Source organism: Elgaria multicarinata, chromosome 7, assembly GCF_023053635.1.
Source record: "Elgaria multicarinata webbii isolate HBS135686 ecotype San Diego chromosome 7, rElgMul1.1.pri, whole genome shotgun sequence".
NCBI lineage: Eukaryota > Metazoa > Chordata > Lepidosauria > Squamata > Anguidae > Elgaria > Elgaria multicarinata.
The window spans coordinates 68,130,856-68,146,457 of record NC_086177.1 but is presented as its reverse complement, the minus strand read 5'-3'; the positions used below and the strand labels follow the sequence as shown (position 1 = coordinate 68,146,457).

The 15,602-nt window shown below is 44.6% G+C and overlaps 1 protein-coding gene across 1 annotated transcript in view; it reads left to right on the top strand.

The window, feature by feature from the left end:
* Positions 1-433: 433 nt before the first annotated feature.
* LOC134401620 (DGAT1/2-independent enzyme synthesizing storage lipids-like) overlaps positions 434-15,602 on the top strand; it is a 66,219-nt gene continuing 51,050 nt past the window's right edge. The window contains exon 1 of the mRNA XM_063130730.1: positions 434-454. The gene's annotated coding sequence lies outside the window, so the exon portion shown is untranslated. The remainder of the gene's footprint in view (positions 455-15,602) is intronic.

Genomic DNA, 15,602 nt, shown 5'->3' with positions numbered 1-15,602 from the left:
CAAGAGTGACCAGATTTAAAAGAGGGCAGGGCACCTGCAGCTTTAACTGGCGTGATGAAGAGGAAATTTCACCAGGTTATCCATATATACAACTGTTAAAGACTCAGGAGCCATGTCCTCCTTTTCATATGGTCACCCTAATCAGTATCCTCCCACTTGTTCTTTTGCAGCAGCTGGTATAAAGAGGCATCCTGCCTCTGGTACTGGAGGTTATATACCATCTTCACAACTAGTACTCAGAATGGTAACTATATGTTCTTGTCAATCTAATAAAACCAGTCAGGTGCAATGCACAAACATTTCCATTGCTTAATAGCTATGCAACTTCTAGTTAGACTGACTCTTTAATTAAGATGGTGCTATTCTTCCCACCCTCAGAGAAGACAGGTTTAAAAGTTCAGAACCAAACTGACTTCACAGGGTAAGCCTTCGAAATAGCTCTGATAGGAGAGAGGTAATAGATGGGGAGATATATGTATGTGGGGGCTGGAAACAGACAGGGCAATTTCTATCTTTGCTTGGATTTTGAGAAGACTCTCTTCTTCCTTTGTTTCTTTGAGGTGATGATAATTGTGTGTATGTTTGTAACATTTCCTTTAATGCTTTGATATTACCCTGATCAGAGCTTTTTGAGTGGGAAAGGAGGGTTTAAAGTGCTGCACTTTAAATCATAGGCCCCACACATGCACACTTGTCTACACTCTCCAGTATATAAGGCAGGACCCAGACAGGGTTGAGTTTACTGTCCTCTAATTACACTCCGCACAGTTGTGCGCAGTGTAGTTAAGGTCGATCAGTAAAACGAACATTCCACCATGTTAAATGGAGTTGCTGGGGGGAGGGTCAACCTAGCACTCTAAAATGAAAAATATTCCAGAAATCTTTCTGAAACTCAGTACTGCCAGAAAGAAATGCTGGCTTTACATTCCCTGCGTGTTTCAGGGAGATTGCTGGAATATTGAGGGCTGGATGGGTGTTTAAAGCTGAAAAACGGGGGGGAAGTATGTCTGTCACGATCTGATTTGTTTTACTTCCGGGTTGGCGACGGTTTTTTTGCGCACTTATAGCGCAAAAGGGGAAGCCTCCCTATGCAATCCATTACTTGGATTGCATTCCCCTATTCTCCCCATTGATGGAATGGCCTTTCTTTTTTCGAAAGACAGTTCCATCAATTTTTAATTAATTTTTAAAAAACACAATGTTTCCCTATGGGGAATCTGATAAGCTCACGCATGCGCGTGAGCATCAGAATCCCCAGAGGGAGGGGTTAGAAGCAGGGAGAGTGCAGCCGGCGCTCATCCCCGACGGGTCAGGTAAGTGGGGTGAGGGGGCTTGCCTGGATCCGCCGCTGCATTCTTGCAGCGGCGGACCCAGGCGTAGCGGCGGGGGGAACCGCGGGGGGGAAGTTGCCCCCCCCATTTCACCTCGTCCGTCGGCTGCAGGCCCGGGTTTCAATTGAGCGCCCGGCTCCACCCGAAAGCAAGCCGGGCGCTCACTTGAAACCCGGGCCACCCATCGACTTAGGCGGGGGGGAAGGGGGGGCTTGGAGGGCATCCGCGCGGTGACTTACCTTCCTATGTTCACCTCCCGGTCCAGTCTTCGAAGCCAGGATGGGGGGTTGGAGGTGGACGCTTTAAAGCGCCGCACCCAGAGGGCATCTAGTCCATCCCCCTTCTCAATGCAGGAATTTAGCTGGCAGTTAGGGAGAACTTCCTCCCTCCAGTTGTTGTTGCATGTTTGACTCACATCAGCCAGAGGTAATGCACTCTGCCCATGTTCATAAAATCCTAGAATAGCAGAGTTGAAAATGGGTCCCTGAGAGGGCATCTAGTCCACCCCCTTCTTAATGCAGGAATCCACCTGGGATTCATCACAACATTTAAAGTCACAGGAGCCTTGCCTCTTTTCTATCTGGTCAAGAGGGCAGGGCTCCTGCAGCTTTAAACGTTGTGATGAAGAGAGAATTTCACCAGGTGCTACATGCATACAAATGACACCTGCTGAAATTCCCTTTTTTATGCAACTGTTAAAGATACAGGAGCCCTGTCTTCCTTTTCATAGGGTCACTCTACAGGAGCGAGACATGCTACATCCAGCAGTGGCTTGTGACTCCGATGTCAGTGGGGTTGTGAATCCGCTCAAATCTGCCAGGAGCCCTGTCCTCCTTTTATACGGTCACCCTAGCCATATGGAAAGGAGGACAGCGCTCCTCTATCTTTAACAGTTGCATAGAAAAGGGAATTGCAGCAGGTGTCATTTGTATGCATGCAGAACCTGGTGAAGTTCCCTCTTCATCACAACAGTTAAAGCTGCAGGAGCTATACTAAAGTGACCGCATTTAAAAGAGGGCAGGGCTCTCATTATCCTTTACAAAAACCCATGAAATTCAATGAACAAAAAAACTACGGTTTATAAAACAACGTTAAGGACGTACACTTTTCCACCAAGCACCAAAAAGTGGGGAAATTGGGAGTTAAGGCTCACCAGCCTTAACGCCACATCCTCCCTAAGGAGGCAGAAAGTACCAGTGAAATTCTCATTCTGCCAAAGCAGATAAACCATGAGGACAGGATGGAGAATAGGATATGCAGAGGTGACTGTGGGGTTTTTGAAAACTGATGACGAACAACTTAGAGCCACCTACTTCTTTTTTTGTTTAGAGCAGCCCTTCCCCAACCTGGTGCCCTCCAAAGGTGTTGGACTGTGATGACGGAGCAGGTAAGAAACCCCACCCCCTGCCTGGCCCTGCTGCCAGGTAAGCCCCAACTCACTTACGTGTTCCATCGTCACTGGGCCCAGGCTTGAACTGAGCGCTCTGGTCCATCCGGAAGCTCAATTCAAGCCTGGGCCCGGGGACGACGGAGCAGGTAAGCACCCCCCCTGCCTGGGCCCTTACCTGGACCCGCTGCTGCTGCTGTGCAAACTGCGGCACTGGCTCCAGGCAAGCCCCCACCCCAGCCCACCCCACTTACCTGTTCCGTCGTCGCTGGGCCCCAGCTTGAATCGAGCGCCCTGGTCCACCCGGAAGCAAGTCCGCACCTGCAGCCTTGCTTCTGGGTGGACTCGGGGGCTCGATTCAAGCACGGGTCAGGCCATGACGGAGAAGGTAAGTGGTGGGGTACGGGGGGGCTTGCCTGGAGCTGCCACCGCAACAGTTTGTGCAGTGGCGGCTCCAGGTAAGGGGCCAGGCAGGAGGGGGGTTGCCTGGAGCTGCCGCACTTTGTGCAGAGGTGGCAGCAGGTCCAGGTAAGGGGCCAGGTGTGTGTGTGTGTTCTTACCTGCTCCGTCGTCGCCTGGTCCAGGCTTGAATTGAGCCCCTGGGTCCACCCAGAAGCAAGGCTGCAAGTGTGGCCTTGCTTCCAGGTGCACCAGGGCGCTCAGTTCAAGCCCGGGCCCAGCGACGACAGAGCAGGTAAGTGGGGGGGGGGCTTGCCTGGAGGCGCCGCCCTATGTTCCCCATCCTGCTGTCCCAGCATTCCTGACCATGGGACATACTGACTTGCAATGATGGATTGTCACAGTCCAACACCTTTGGAGGGCACCAGGTTGGGGAAGGGCTGCTCTAAACAAAAAAAGAAGTAGGTGGCTCTAAGTTGTTCATCATCAGTTTTCCACAACCCCACAGTTACCTCTGCATATCCTTTTCTCCATCCTGTCCTCATGGTTTATCTGCTTTGGCAGAATGAGAATTTCACTGCTACTTTCTGCCTCCTTAGGGAGGATGTGGCGTTAAGGCTGGCGAGCCTTAACTCCCAATTTCCCCGCTTTTTGGTGCTTGGTGGAAAAGTGTACGTCCTTAACGTTGTTTTATAAACCTTAGGTTTTTTGTTCATTAAATTGAATAGTGGCTCAGCATAATAATGACAAAGAATATGTTAAACACAGGAATGGGGAAATGTACTGCTGTGTAACACAGGATATGTTCTGTGGGTTGGATGCAGACTCCTTATTCTGACTGCAGAGGGACACCACTTGCGGAATAGGACTTACATGTCTTCTCCTCCATCTGCCTCAATCTCCAGAGGGTTCCTAAACCATCTGAAGGACATATAGAGGACACTCTTGGGAGTGCAGCAGAGATAGCAGGACATGGAAGTGTCATTCCACAAGCAGGGGTTTTCTGCTATCAGAGAGCTCCATCACACCTGCACATTTGCCCTGGTTTACCCTTGAATTATCTGCCCTTGTTTCCATAGTGTGTGAAAGCCTGATCAACTTACACCCTGCGCTTTTATGTTTCTTTTATCTTTACACCGCTTCTCTCATGTGCACCAGCGTATCTTACTTTGAGATGCACATCCTTCCAGATCTCCTTTTTACCTCCCCTTACAGTTCATTGGTTGGTGGTAGTTGGACACCGCGCCCTCCCTCCCTACATGGTTATTCCCTGTTGCTTAGGCTACGCCCTTTCCCTCACCCTGCTGGGAGGCTTTTGGGTGTGAACATAGTAAAATCAGATGGAGGCTTACCTTTGAGTAAACACCATTGAACAGAGAGAGACTTACTTCTGAGTAAACAGAAGTAAGACCTCCGAAGTAAGCATGGGGTTGCAAAAGAAAGTAGGGCTGTGATCTGCTTCTGTTCAGTTCAGAGAAGCAGAAGCGGATCAGGGTGCTTCGCCTCCGTTACAGGCGGAGGAGAAGCGGATCGGGTGGCTAGCGAAGCATGGCGAAGAGAAGCATCCGAAAGTGAATTTTGGATATTTTCCCCATAGCATTGCATTGCGGAAAAGATTAGTGGATAACTTTTTTGTTTTTCAAGCTACCTCCTTGAAACTCACTGTGCTTAGAGGGTGGTGGGTGGGGGTGATTTTTGCCTATTTTCAGCACTTTGCGTGCTGTGGTTTGCTTGCTATATATTTTTTAAAAATAGGGTAAAAAAAGCAGGGGGTACCTTTTTTTGAAGTGCTGAGAGGCAGATTCAACTCTCAATTGTGATCACCTGATGAAGCATCCTCCAATCCCAAACTTGGAGGGGGAGATAAACAAAATGGGATACTTAGTAACTTGGAATACTGGGAAACTTTTCTTTCTTAGTCTCTGAACGGACTTTTCCCAGTGTTTTTTGAAACAGTAGCCCCACCAAATGCACAAACACAACCTTAAATCATATACTAAGCAAATAAATAACGGATAGGAAACACAGCACTGCTACCCACCCTAACCTTGGTGAACAGCTGAATAGATGTGGTGCAAGGGGATGAGGTCCCCTAGGGCATGTGGACGTTCCCAGGGCACACTCCTGCTCTTGGAGGGTCATCAGAACCCTCCAAAGATTAACCAGTGGAAGAAGCTACTACTATGCCTGTCATGAGTTGAAGTGTAAGGTAGCTTCTGAAAGACTGGTACTTAGACAGGGCAAGTCAAATTGGCACAGTTCCCCCTCCCCCTGGGCACGTCCACGTTCCTCTTACTGGTAAAAGACAGACGTAGCCTTTTTAAAAATTCTTGTTGTTGTGATTCAGCAACACTGCTGCTTTTAATTCCACCCTCCTTTGTTTATTTATTTATTTATTACATTTATTATACACCCCATACCCCAAACTCTCCTGGCTTTCCCTCTTCTGTGAAGTCAGGCAGGCTTTCATTGTGCTTCAACTACTTATTGTTGTGGTTGTTGTTATTACTATTACTATTAGTACTTCTATTATTAATGTTATTAAAAGCTGTGATAACAGTGCAGTCAATCAACTCTGAAGCAAGGATCACAAAGCTTTACTCTTATCCTCCTAGTGCCCTAGTTATGGGATGCAAAAGAAAAGGCATCTCTCTGTGCTGTTCCCGCTTCACAGGGACGGTTTGCATTACTGGCTTTGAAACAATCCTTGGCTCACTTCCTTGTGCCCCCAGAAATGTCTGCTGCATGCCTGCCTTCCCGCCACCACCTGGGTGCTGTTGTGGTAGGGTATCTGCTGGGACTTACTTCCCCATTGATCTAAGGCATAGTCGTATATCTTTGCCTGCCTCTCTGCCCTCCTGGTGCCTGGGAGATGTACTACATGGTGGGCTTTGTGGTTCAACCCCACAAGCCTCTGGCATGCTTGCTCCCAGTGCTGCCTGTCCTCCTCTGTGCCAGCCTCGCAGGGATGGTTTGTGCATGTCTTGCTTTGACTCAGGGAGGGTATCCTTCCGTGTGATAAAAGGCAGCTGCATTGCACGCTCTTGGTGTGTGTGTGCATTTTTGGAAGTGTTTCACCTGAGATGAAGATCCTTATTTAGAAAAAAAATCTTGATTTCCCCAAATCATCTGTGCTATTCATTGCTATGGGCAAGCACTTTGCAATGGATCCCTATGTGCAGGTATGGTTTCCTTAGGGGCATACTGTCCTTGGTGGGGGATTTTTCATATATTCCCCCAAAATCAGTGGAGGCTCAGATTGACTTCCAACTGGGCATGAAGGTGGATACATGGATAAGCTCTCGTGGTGCCAATTTTGAGGTTTCTAAGTTGAAAAATGACAGAGTTCGAGAAAGGGGTGTGAATTGCGGTGAGTTAAAAGGGGGAAACCCCCACCAAACATCAGGGGATGATGGGATTTGCTTGAAATGTGTCATGAATGTTGATCTAGATGTCATCTATGAAGGTGCCCACTTCCAAGTTTGTATCTGAAAAAATGTCAGAGTAAATCCCATTTCTGAAAATGGGGTTTTGGATTTTCAAAAATTCCCCAAAAATCAGGGGCATGAAGGTGGATACATGGATAAGCTCTCATGGTGCCAATTTTGAGGTTTCTAATGTTAACAGAAAAAAGTTTTAGGCATTTGGATTTCAATGCAAGTCTATGGGGGGAAAAACGGAGCTCCGATTTGGATCTGGAGCTCCGCAGCGAAGTGGAGCGGACTACTGGTGGATCAGTGTGGAGTGGAATGGACCTGATCTGGAAGTTGTGGATCAGGATCTGAAGCGGATCGGGGGGTCCGTGTACAGCCCTAAAAGAAAGCTTCTGAGTGACCAAACTTTTAAAAGGATGTGTTTACTCAGGAGTAAACACTTCTGTAAACACTCAGTAAACTGAGTTACTGAATATGTGTTTACTCAGAAGTAAGTCTCTCTATTCAATGGGGTTTAGTCAAAGGAAAACATGCATTAGCATGGGATGTATATGCAGTTGAAATCAATGGGATTTATTTTGAGTAAGGGAACCAGCAGATCTGTAGTTTATGAACTTGAAGATGCACAGCTTCGCATGATCAAAGGAATGGAAGATCAATCCTTTGCATCAGTGAACCACCAGGAAAAGGGTTTTTTTGGGGGGATGGAAAAAATCATTAAAAAATCAATGATTCAAGCTTGGCATGGCTAAAACCCTCCTTGAGAGTTATCACTGTGCCAATTTTGATTTCTTTATTTACATGGACACTTCAGTGTCCATGTAGGCAAAGGCAGTGAGTAGATTCTGCATTCCGCCATTATAAAGCTGTAATGGGGTGGGGTCATTCTAACATTCATAAAATTGAAAATGTTTCAACAATCTCACTGAAATTTACATGTGCCAGAAAGAAATGTTGGTGTTACGTACCCCGAAAATTCAAGAAGATTGGTGACAGATTGAGGAAAGTATGGTGGTTTAAAGTACAAAAGAAAAAAACCCTCTCTGATTCAAAATGACATGAAAACATAGGCTGGCGAGAATATGTGCTGACGAAATTTAGGGAATTGAGACTCTTACCCATCAATCCAGTCATGGGGTCTTCTTCCTCATTCCTTTTAGTTGGTAGAATGGCTTTAAAAAACAACCCCTTAGGTTGATTTTTAATGAATATTTCTTTGCCCCATTAGAGTGAATACAGAGGTCTTTTTCAAACTTAGCACACACATGCTCAGTAGAGTCACTCTCCCCACCCCTCCTGCCTCAGCTAGATGTATGCTGAAAATAAAATGGCTGTCTGGCTCCTCTAGCAGTTGTTTCCTTAGTGGAATCATTCCTTCTGATACTTGGGGTTTGCTTTAACCACTAAGCAGCCTGATTTCAACCCTACCACAAGGAAGCTATGGAATTGAATGGGATTGAAACTTTAGTTCAGAAGCAGCCCTGGCTTTCTGAGAAACACTCAGCCTGGTTCTTGCCTCCCTTTTGAGAGAAGAAGAGTTCTCTGTTCTCTTTTTGAACATGTTTTCCTTTGGCTTTTTGTGAGTATTTTGGGCTCTCTTTTCCCAAGGCCATTTTGTTTTTGTGCTCACTGGTGAAGCAAGGTATAGCAGAGATCTCTTTCAGCCTTCCTCTGGATCCATGATCACCTGGTCTTCAGATCTCTCCTTGGAATAGGGAGCTGTACATTCCTTTTAATCCCATGCCCTCCAATATACACACAGTGCTCTTTTTTCTAAGAGTTTGGTCCATAGCGCTATAAAGTTGAAAGCTTCAAACACTTCATTTAATTAGATTGGGCAGATGTAAGTTTTTAAGAACAATTTTGAAACCTTTCAAAGTGCTTCTGGGCCTATGACATTGGTTTTGGCCTAGTCACACTGTTTTTTCTAATAAGCTTTAGAAACAGTTAAACTGTAGTGTATTTTGTAGAGGTGTGCTCCGCTCCGATTAGAATTGGAGAACCAGAAGCGAATTGGCCTGCTCCGCCTTGCCCAGAGGCGGAGTAGAAGCGGACCGGGGACCCGTAGAAGCACGGCGAAGAGAAGCGCCCATAGGCTGAGCGATTCTCTTTTCACGGCGCGATCCGATCGTCATTTTGAAAAATTTCGCCCATAGGATTGCATTGCAGAAAAGAAAAGGGGATAACTGTGTTGTTTTTTAAGCTATCTTTCTGAAACTTCTTGTGCTTAGAGAGTCATGGCTGGGGGTCATTTTGAGCCTACTCTCAGCTCTCCATGTGCTGCGGTTCACTTGCTATATTTTTTTGAAAAAATATGTAAAAAACCCGGGAAAAGGTACCTTTTCGAAGTCCTGAGGGGCAGAGTCAACTCACGGTCATGATCACATGATCCCAAAGTTAGAGGAGGGGATAGGCAAAACGGTAACTTGGGATTCTGGGAAACTTCTCTTTCTACTCTGAATGGACTTTTCCCAGTGTTTTTTAAAACAGTAGCCCCACCATATGCACAAACACAACCTGAAATCATATACTAAGCAAATAAATAACAGATAGGAAATACAGCACTGCTACCTACCCTAACCTTGTTGAACAACTGAATAGATGTGGTGCAAGGGGATGAGGTCCCCTAGGGCATGTGGACGTGCCCAGTGCACACACACTGTGCCCTGCCCTTGAAGGGTAATCAGAGCCCTCCAAAGAGTAACCAGTGGAGACTATTGCCTGTCATGAGTTGAAGTGAAAGGTGACTTCTTAATCCCCCTCCCCTTGGGCACGTCCACACCCCTCTTACTGTTAAAAGACAGACATAGCCTTTTAAAAAAAATTCTTTGTTGTTGTTTATTCAGCAGCACTGCTGCTTTTAATTCCACCCCTCCTTTATTTATTTATTTATTCCATTTTACACCCCATAGCCCAAACTCTCCTGGCTTTTCCACTTCAGTGAAGTCAGGCAGGCTTTCATTGTGGTTCAACTCCTTATTGTTGTTGTTGTTATTATTATTGCTATTAATTAGTACTGCTATTATTAACATTATTTTGTTGTTTAGTAATGGCTGTGATCACAGTGCAGTCAATCAACTCTGAAGCAAGGATCACAAAGCTTTACTCTTATCCTCCTTATGGGATGCAAAAGAAAAGGCATCTCTCTGTGCTGTCCCTCCTCACAGGGATGGTTTGCATTACTGGCTTTGAAATTATCCTTGGCTCACTTCCTTATGCCCCCAGAAATGTCTGCTGCCTGCCTGCCTTCCCTCCCTCCTCCCCTGCCCGCCTCGCAGGGATGGTTTATGTGTGTCTTGCTTTGACTCAGGGGATAAGTCCTTCCTGCGCTCACTTAGACTTTTGGAAGTTCCTAATACATTTTTCAAGTGTGGAGGAAGATTCATATTTAGGTTTATCTCTACTCCCCAATTCATGGCATGTTGGGATTTCCTTTGAAATGGGCCCATTGAGCTGTCTGCAGCTTTAAATCCCTGAGATACTGCGGTGTCCGATATTCATAAATTCCCCAAAAATCAGTGGATGATGGGATTGGCTAGAGTCTTGGCATGCATGTGTATCCCTGGATAAGCTATCATGGTGCCAAGTTTGAGGTTTCTAACATGAAAATTGACGGAGATATCGAAAGGGGTGTGAATTGGGGTTATGGGTGGTGCATTAGAGGTTAGAGCCCCGCCAAAAATCAGAGGATTATGGGATTTGCTTGAAACTTGGCATGATTGTGGCTCTAGATGGCATCTCTGAGGGTGCCCACTTCAATTTTTTTTATCTGTCAAAATGTCGGAGAACACTCCATGTCTGCAAATGGGGTGTCCGATTTTCATAAATTCCCCCAAAATCAGGGGATGATGGGATTGGCTTGAGGCTTGGCAAGCATGGATAATCATGGTGCTGAGTTTAAGGTTTTACTTTCTAACGTGAAAATTGATGGAGATATAGAAAAGGGGTGTTTGAATTGCGGGTAGGGGTGCTGCGTTGGAGGTTAAAGCCCCCTCCCAAATCAGGGGATGATGGAATCTGCTTGAAACTTGCCATGAATGCGGATGTGCCTGCTTCCAAATTTTTTTATCTGTCAAAATGTCGGAGAACAGTCCATGTTTGCAAATGGGGTGTCCGATTTTCAAAAATTCCCCTAACATCAGGGGATGATGGGATTGGTTTGAAACTTGGCGTCCATGTGGACACATGGATAAGCTGTCATGGGACCGAACGTGAGGTTTCTGACATGCAAATTGACGTAGTTGTAGCATGGGACTTGATTTGGGGTGAGTTAAAAGGTTTAAGCCCCGCCAAAAATCAGAGGATGATGGGATTTGCTTGAAACTTGGCATGATTGTGGATCTAGATGGCATCTCTGAGGGTGCCCACTTCAATTTTTTTTATTTGTCCAAACAGTTCCACCAGGACTTGTCAAAAATGAGCCGACAGTACAGACACACTGATAAACTATTAAAAGAGACCGCTGATAAGCTAAAGCTTCAAGGAGGTTGTTGGTTTGTTAGTTTGTCTTCTAAATTCTTTGTTGGAACAGTTACAGATCGGTTTACTTCAGCTGAGGTTTGTTGTGTAATTAAAGCTGATTCATTTTGAGAATATGCTCTTTTGAGCTTTTAACCCGAGAGAAAATAAGTTAATAAAATAAAATTAGCGTAACTCAAACAATCTTACTGTTTGGTGTTTGGTGTTTGCAAAGCTTGGTAGCTTGGTAGATAAGGATTTTGAAGTTAAAAGTTTAGCGTTCTTGCAGAGCTTGAGCTACAAGCTGCAACTCATAGCACCAGAAGCCGGAAGTCCCCCTATTTGTCAAAATGTCAGAGAACAGTCCATGTCTGCAAATGGGGTGTCCGATTTTCAAAAATTCCCCCAAAATCAGGGGATGACGGGATTTGCTTGAAACTTGGCATCCATTTGGACACATGGATAAGCTGTCATGGGACTGAACGTGAGGTTTCTGACGTGCAAATTGACGTAGTTGTAGCATGGGACTTGATTTGGGGTGAGTTAAAAGGTTTAAGCCCCGCCAAAAATCAGGGGATGATGGGATTTGCTTGAAACTTGGCATGAATGTGGCTCTGGATGGCATCTGTGGGGGTGCCTACTTCAAAATGTCAGCGAACAGTCCATGTCTGCAAATGAGGTGTCCGATTTTCATAAATTCCCCAAAAATCAGGGGATCATGGGATTGGCTTGAGTCTTGGCATGCATGTGTATCCCTGGATAAGCTATCATGGTGCCGAGTTTGAGGTTCCTAATGTGAAAATTGACGGAGATATCGAAAGGGGTGTGAATTGGGGTTATGGGTGGTGCGTTAGAGGTTAGAGCCCCGCCAAAAATCAGGGGATGCTGGTATTTGCTTGAGTCTTGCAATGAATGTGGATCTAGATGGCATCTGTGGGGGTGCTTACTTCAATTCTTTTTATCTGTCAAAATGTCGGAGAACAATCCATGTCTGCAAATGGGCTGTCTGATTTTCATAAATTCCCCAAAAATCAGGGGATGATGGGATTGGCTTGAGTCTTGGCATGCATGTGTATATGTCCATGAGGTGTCATGGTGCCAAACTTGAGGTTTCTAACTTTAACAGAAAAAAGTTGTAGAGTTTTTTGGATTTCAATACAAGCCTATGGGGGGGGGGGGAAAGCGGAGCTCCGATCCGGATCCGGAGCTCCGCAGCGGAGCGGAGCAGACTATAGGCGGAGTGAGGCGGAGCGAAGTGGCCCGATCCACAAATTGCAGATCTGGAAGAGAAGCGGATCGGGGGGTCCATGCACACCCCTAATACAGATATATATCTTTGCCTGTTAGATCTTAGAAATACACCTATGCTAGATAATCAGTCCCCAGCACAGCTACTAATGGGAAGAAGGTTGAGAACAAGATTACCTGTAGCAAAGACATTGCTGCAACCAGAAGATAGTTCAACTAGTAGGGTGCAAGAACAGTTAAAAAAAAGACAGAAAAAGCAGAAAAATTATTATGATCATGGGGCTAAGCTATTGCCACCACTGGATGTGGGAGAACGAGTTATTATTCAGAAAGAAGGAATATGGCAACCAGCAAAAGTAATTGAGCTTCATCAAAATCCTAGATCATATGTGGTGGAAACGCAGGATGAAAGGTTATATAGGAGAAATAGAAAGGACTTACAAATATCTGGGGAAAGGCTGAGTGAGGAAAGTCATGATAGGGAGAGTGAGAAAGAAGGTGGTGGACGTGTAAATATGGAACAGAATGAAGAAAAAAAAGATGGAGCTGGAGGAGAAACCAGTAATCACATCTAGAGGAAGAATTGTGAGAAAACCTCTAAGATTTGGGTACGAAAATTGAAAAAATTGAAAAAAGGAAAAATGTAATGATTGTGTGCTGATTGGGTTAATTGACTTGAGTGAATGTTCTAGTGATTTGTATAAATGCATTCACCTGACATGGGAGAGGCAGTTTTTGTATGTATCGTGACTCACTTGAAATAAAGGTTATTCTTCGTATATTGGCTGTAGGAAGTTCTTCAGATATATGAAACCATAAATACTACAGAGGGTATATCTAAATGAATTAGAAAATAGTTTAGGAACTACTAGCTTGAGGCTACTCCCGCAAGGCATGATAGCATGCGGAGGTGAGTTCTTGATTCCTATATACAATAGGCATGCAAACTTAGCATATCAAAAGGAGGACCGGGCTCCTGTATCTTTAACAGTTGCATAGAAAAGGGAATTTCAGCAGATATCATTTGTATATCTGGGGAACCTGGGGAAATTTCCTCTTCATCACAACAGTTAAAGTTGCAGGAGCTATACTAGAGGGACCAGATTTAAAAGAGGACAGGGCACCTGCAACTGTAACTGTTGTGATGAAGAGGAAATTTCCCCAGGTTCTCCATATATACAAATGACACCTGCTGAAATTCCCCTTCAATACAACTGTTAAAGATACAGGAGCCCTGTCCTCCTTTTCATATGGTCACCCTATGCAAACTCTACGTGTCATTTGGAAAATTCATGTCACCCTTTCTGTTATCATATGAAGTGCTAGTTTGTTCGCTCTACAGATTATAAGATTGCTTATCTGAAGAAATCATATAGGATGAAACAGGACTAATTTACCGGATTCCTGTTATAACAAGAACGCAACTTCTTTTGCAGATCAAAAAAATATGAACTAAACAAGGAGTTTATTCCATTTGTGATATAGGAATTCTGCTATATGTAAGTGTAATTTGTTATGCTCATGATATATAACCCTGAGTGTTAAGATAACTGGGTATTTTGCTTTAAACACGTTCTGCTTTAAACACTTTTGCAACTTGTCTTTAAGAATTCGTATTGGGTGTAATAATTTATATGTGTAGGAATGTATACAGACATCTCATGGTCTTTTGTTAAGTTTTTAACTGTACTCAGTGTACGCAGTTGGGTGCTCTTTGGGCTCTGTTTATTTTCATATTTTTTCAAACTGCAGCCCATTTTTCTGTTTCAGGTTGCCCAGAAAACATGTATAGGATTGTGCCCTTAATTAATCACTTTCTGAATTCCTTGTTCCCTCCTGGAACAAGCTGTCTTTAACATCTTTGCTGAAATCAGCTATGTCATCAGAGGCTTCTACAACTATTTGCTCATTCTCCCCACCTACTCCACACACCCATGATTAATAATGAGATCTATAACTATGCCAGTACTGTATTAAAATTATTTTCATTGTTTGAAGCTGGATCAGAGCTCCATCACATGTTTGCCCTTGAATTATCGGCCCTCATTTCAATGGCGTGTGAAAACCTGATCACTTATATCGTTTCATTCATCTTTATACCTCGCCTCTCCTGCGCACCAACGTAGCCCTGTTGTTCCGTTGAGATGCACATTTGCCCCCCAGATCTCTTTTGTACCTCCTCCTACAGTTCACTGGTTGGTGGTAGTTGGACACCTTGCCCTCCCTAGTAATCGACATGGGGCACTCCTGGTCTTGCACTGCTTTTTTCCTAGGAAGTAGCTTCTCTTGTTACTGAACTCACTTCGGGAAAATTCTGTCTCTCTCCTATGTACTTCCATGGTTATTCCCTGTTGCCTAGGCTATGCCCGTTCCCCTCACCCTGCCTGGAGGCTTTGGAGTATGAATTGGAGAGGGCTCCAGCATTGTGTAAGTCCCATTGATTTCAACTGTATTTACATCCAATTCATACTAAAATCGAATGCCTGCTTACCTTTGAATATACCCCATTGAACAGAGACAGACTCACTAAAATGGGGTTTACTCAAAGGTAAGCATGCATGGGATTTTAGTTTGAATTGTATGTAAATTAGAGCTGTGCATGGACCACCACCATGATCCACTTTGGAGCCTGATTCAGACCTTCCAAATTGGGCCTGATCTGCCTCAGATTGATCCAGACCCCCACCAACCCATCTCAGACCTGGGTCCGAAGCGAGATTCAGACCTCCGAATCATTCGGATGATTTCCCCCATAGTCTTGCATTAGGAGAAATAAACGCCTATAACTTTTTTTATTTTTCAAGATAGAAACAGGAAACTCTGTGTCCTTACAGATGACATCGACCTACTCATATGTGTAAATTTTCGTACGTTTCAGTGGATTTCTCACAAGCAATTTTTTAAAATGTGACTTTTGGAGGAAACAAGCAGCCACTCACAAAGAGCAATTTCAGAAGGTGTCTTATCTAATCAAGAATCAGCACACACTTTGCCTTTCCTAATGTCTGTGTCTTTTGAAGTGCAAATCTCCCCTACTTGAGTCTTTTGAAGTTAACTCATCCGTTCCTTCCCATTCAAATACGAAGCAGTGATGGGCTGCCTGCAATACACATACATTACCTGGCTGGGAGCAATATGGCAAGAGGAATGATTGAGGGAAAATTTTTAAACAAATTCCTAAAAAGCAACGGATGAACTTATGTGCTTCAAGCTTGGCATGCCTAAAGCCCTACGTAGGTGCGATCACATTGCAAAGTTTATGTCTTTATCTTTAAAAATGACAGTGCATTTTTTGAAAATTACCATTTGTAGTCCTTGAAAACAATGTCCAAATTTCTGAATTGA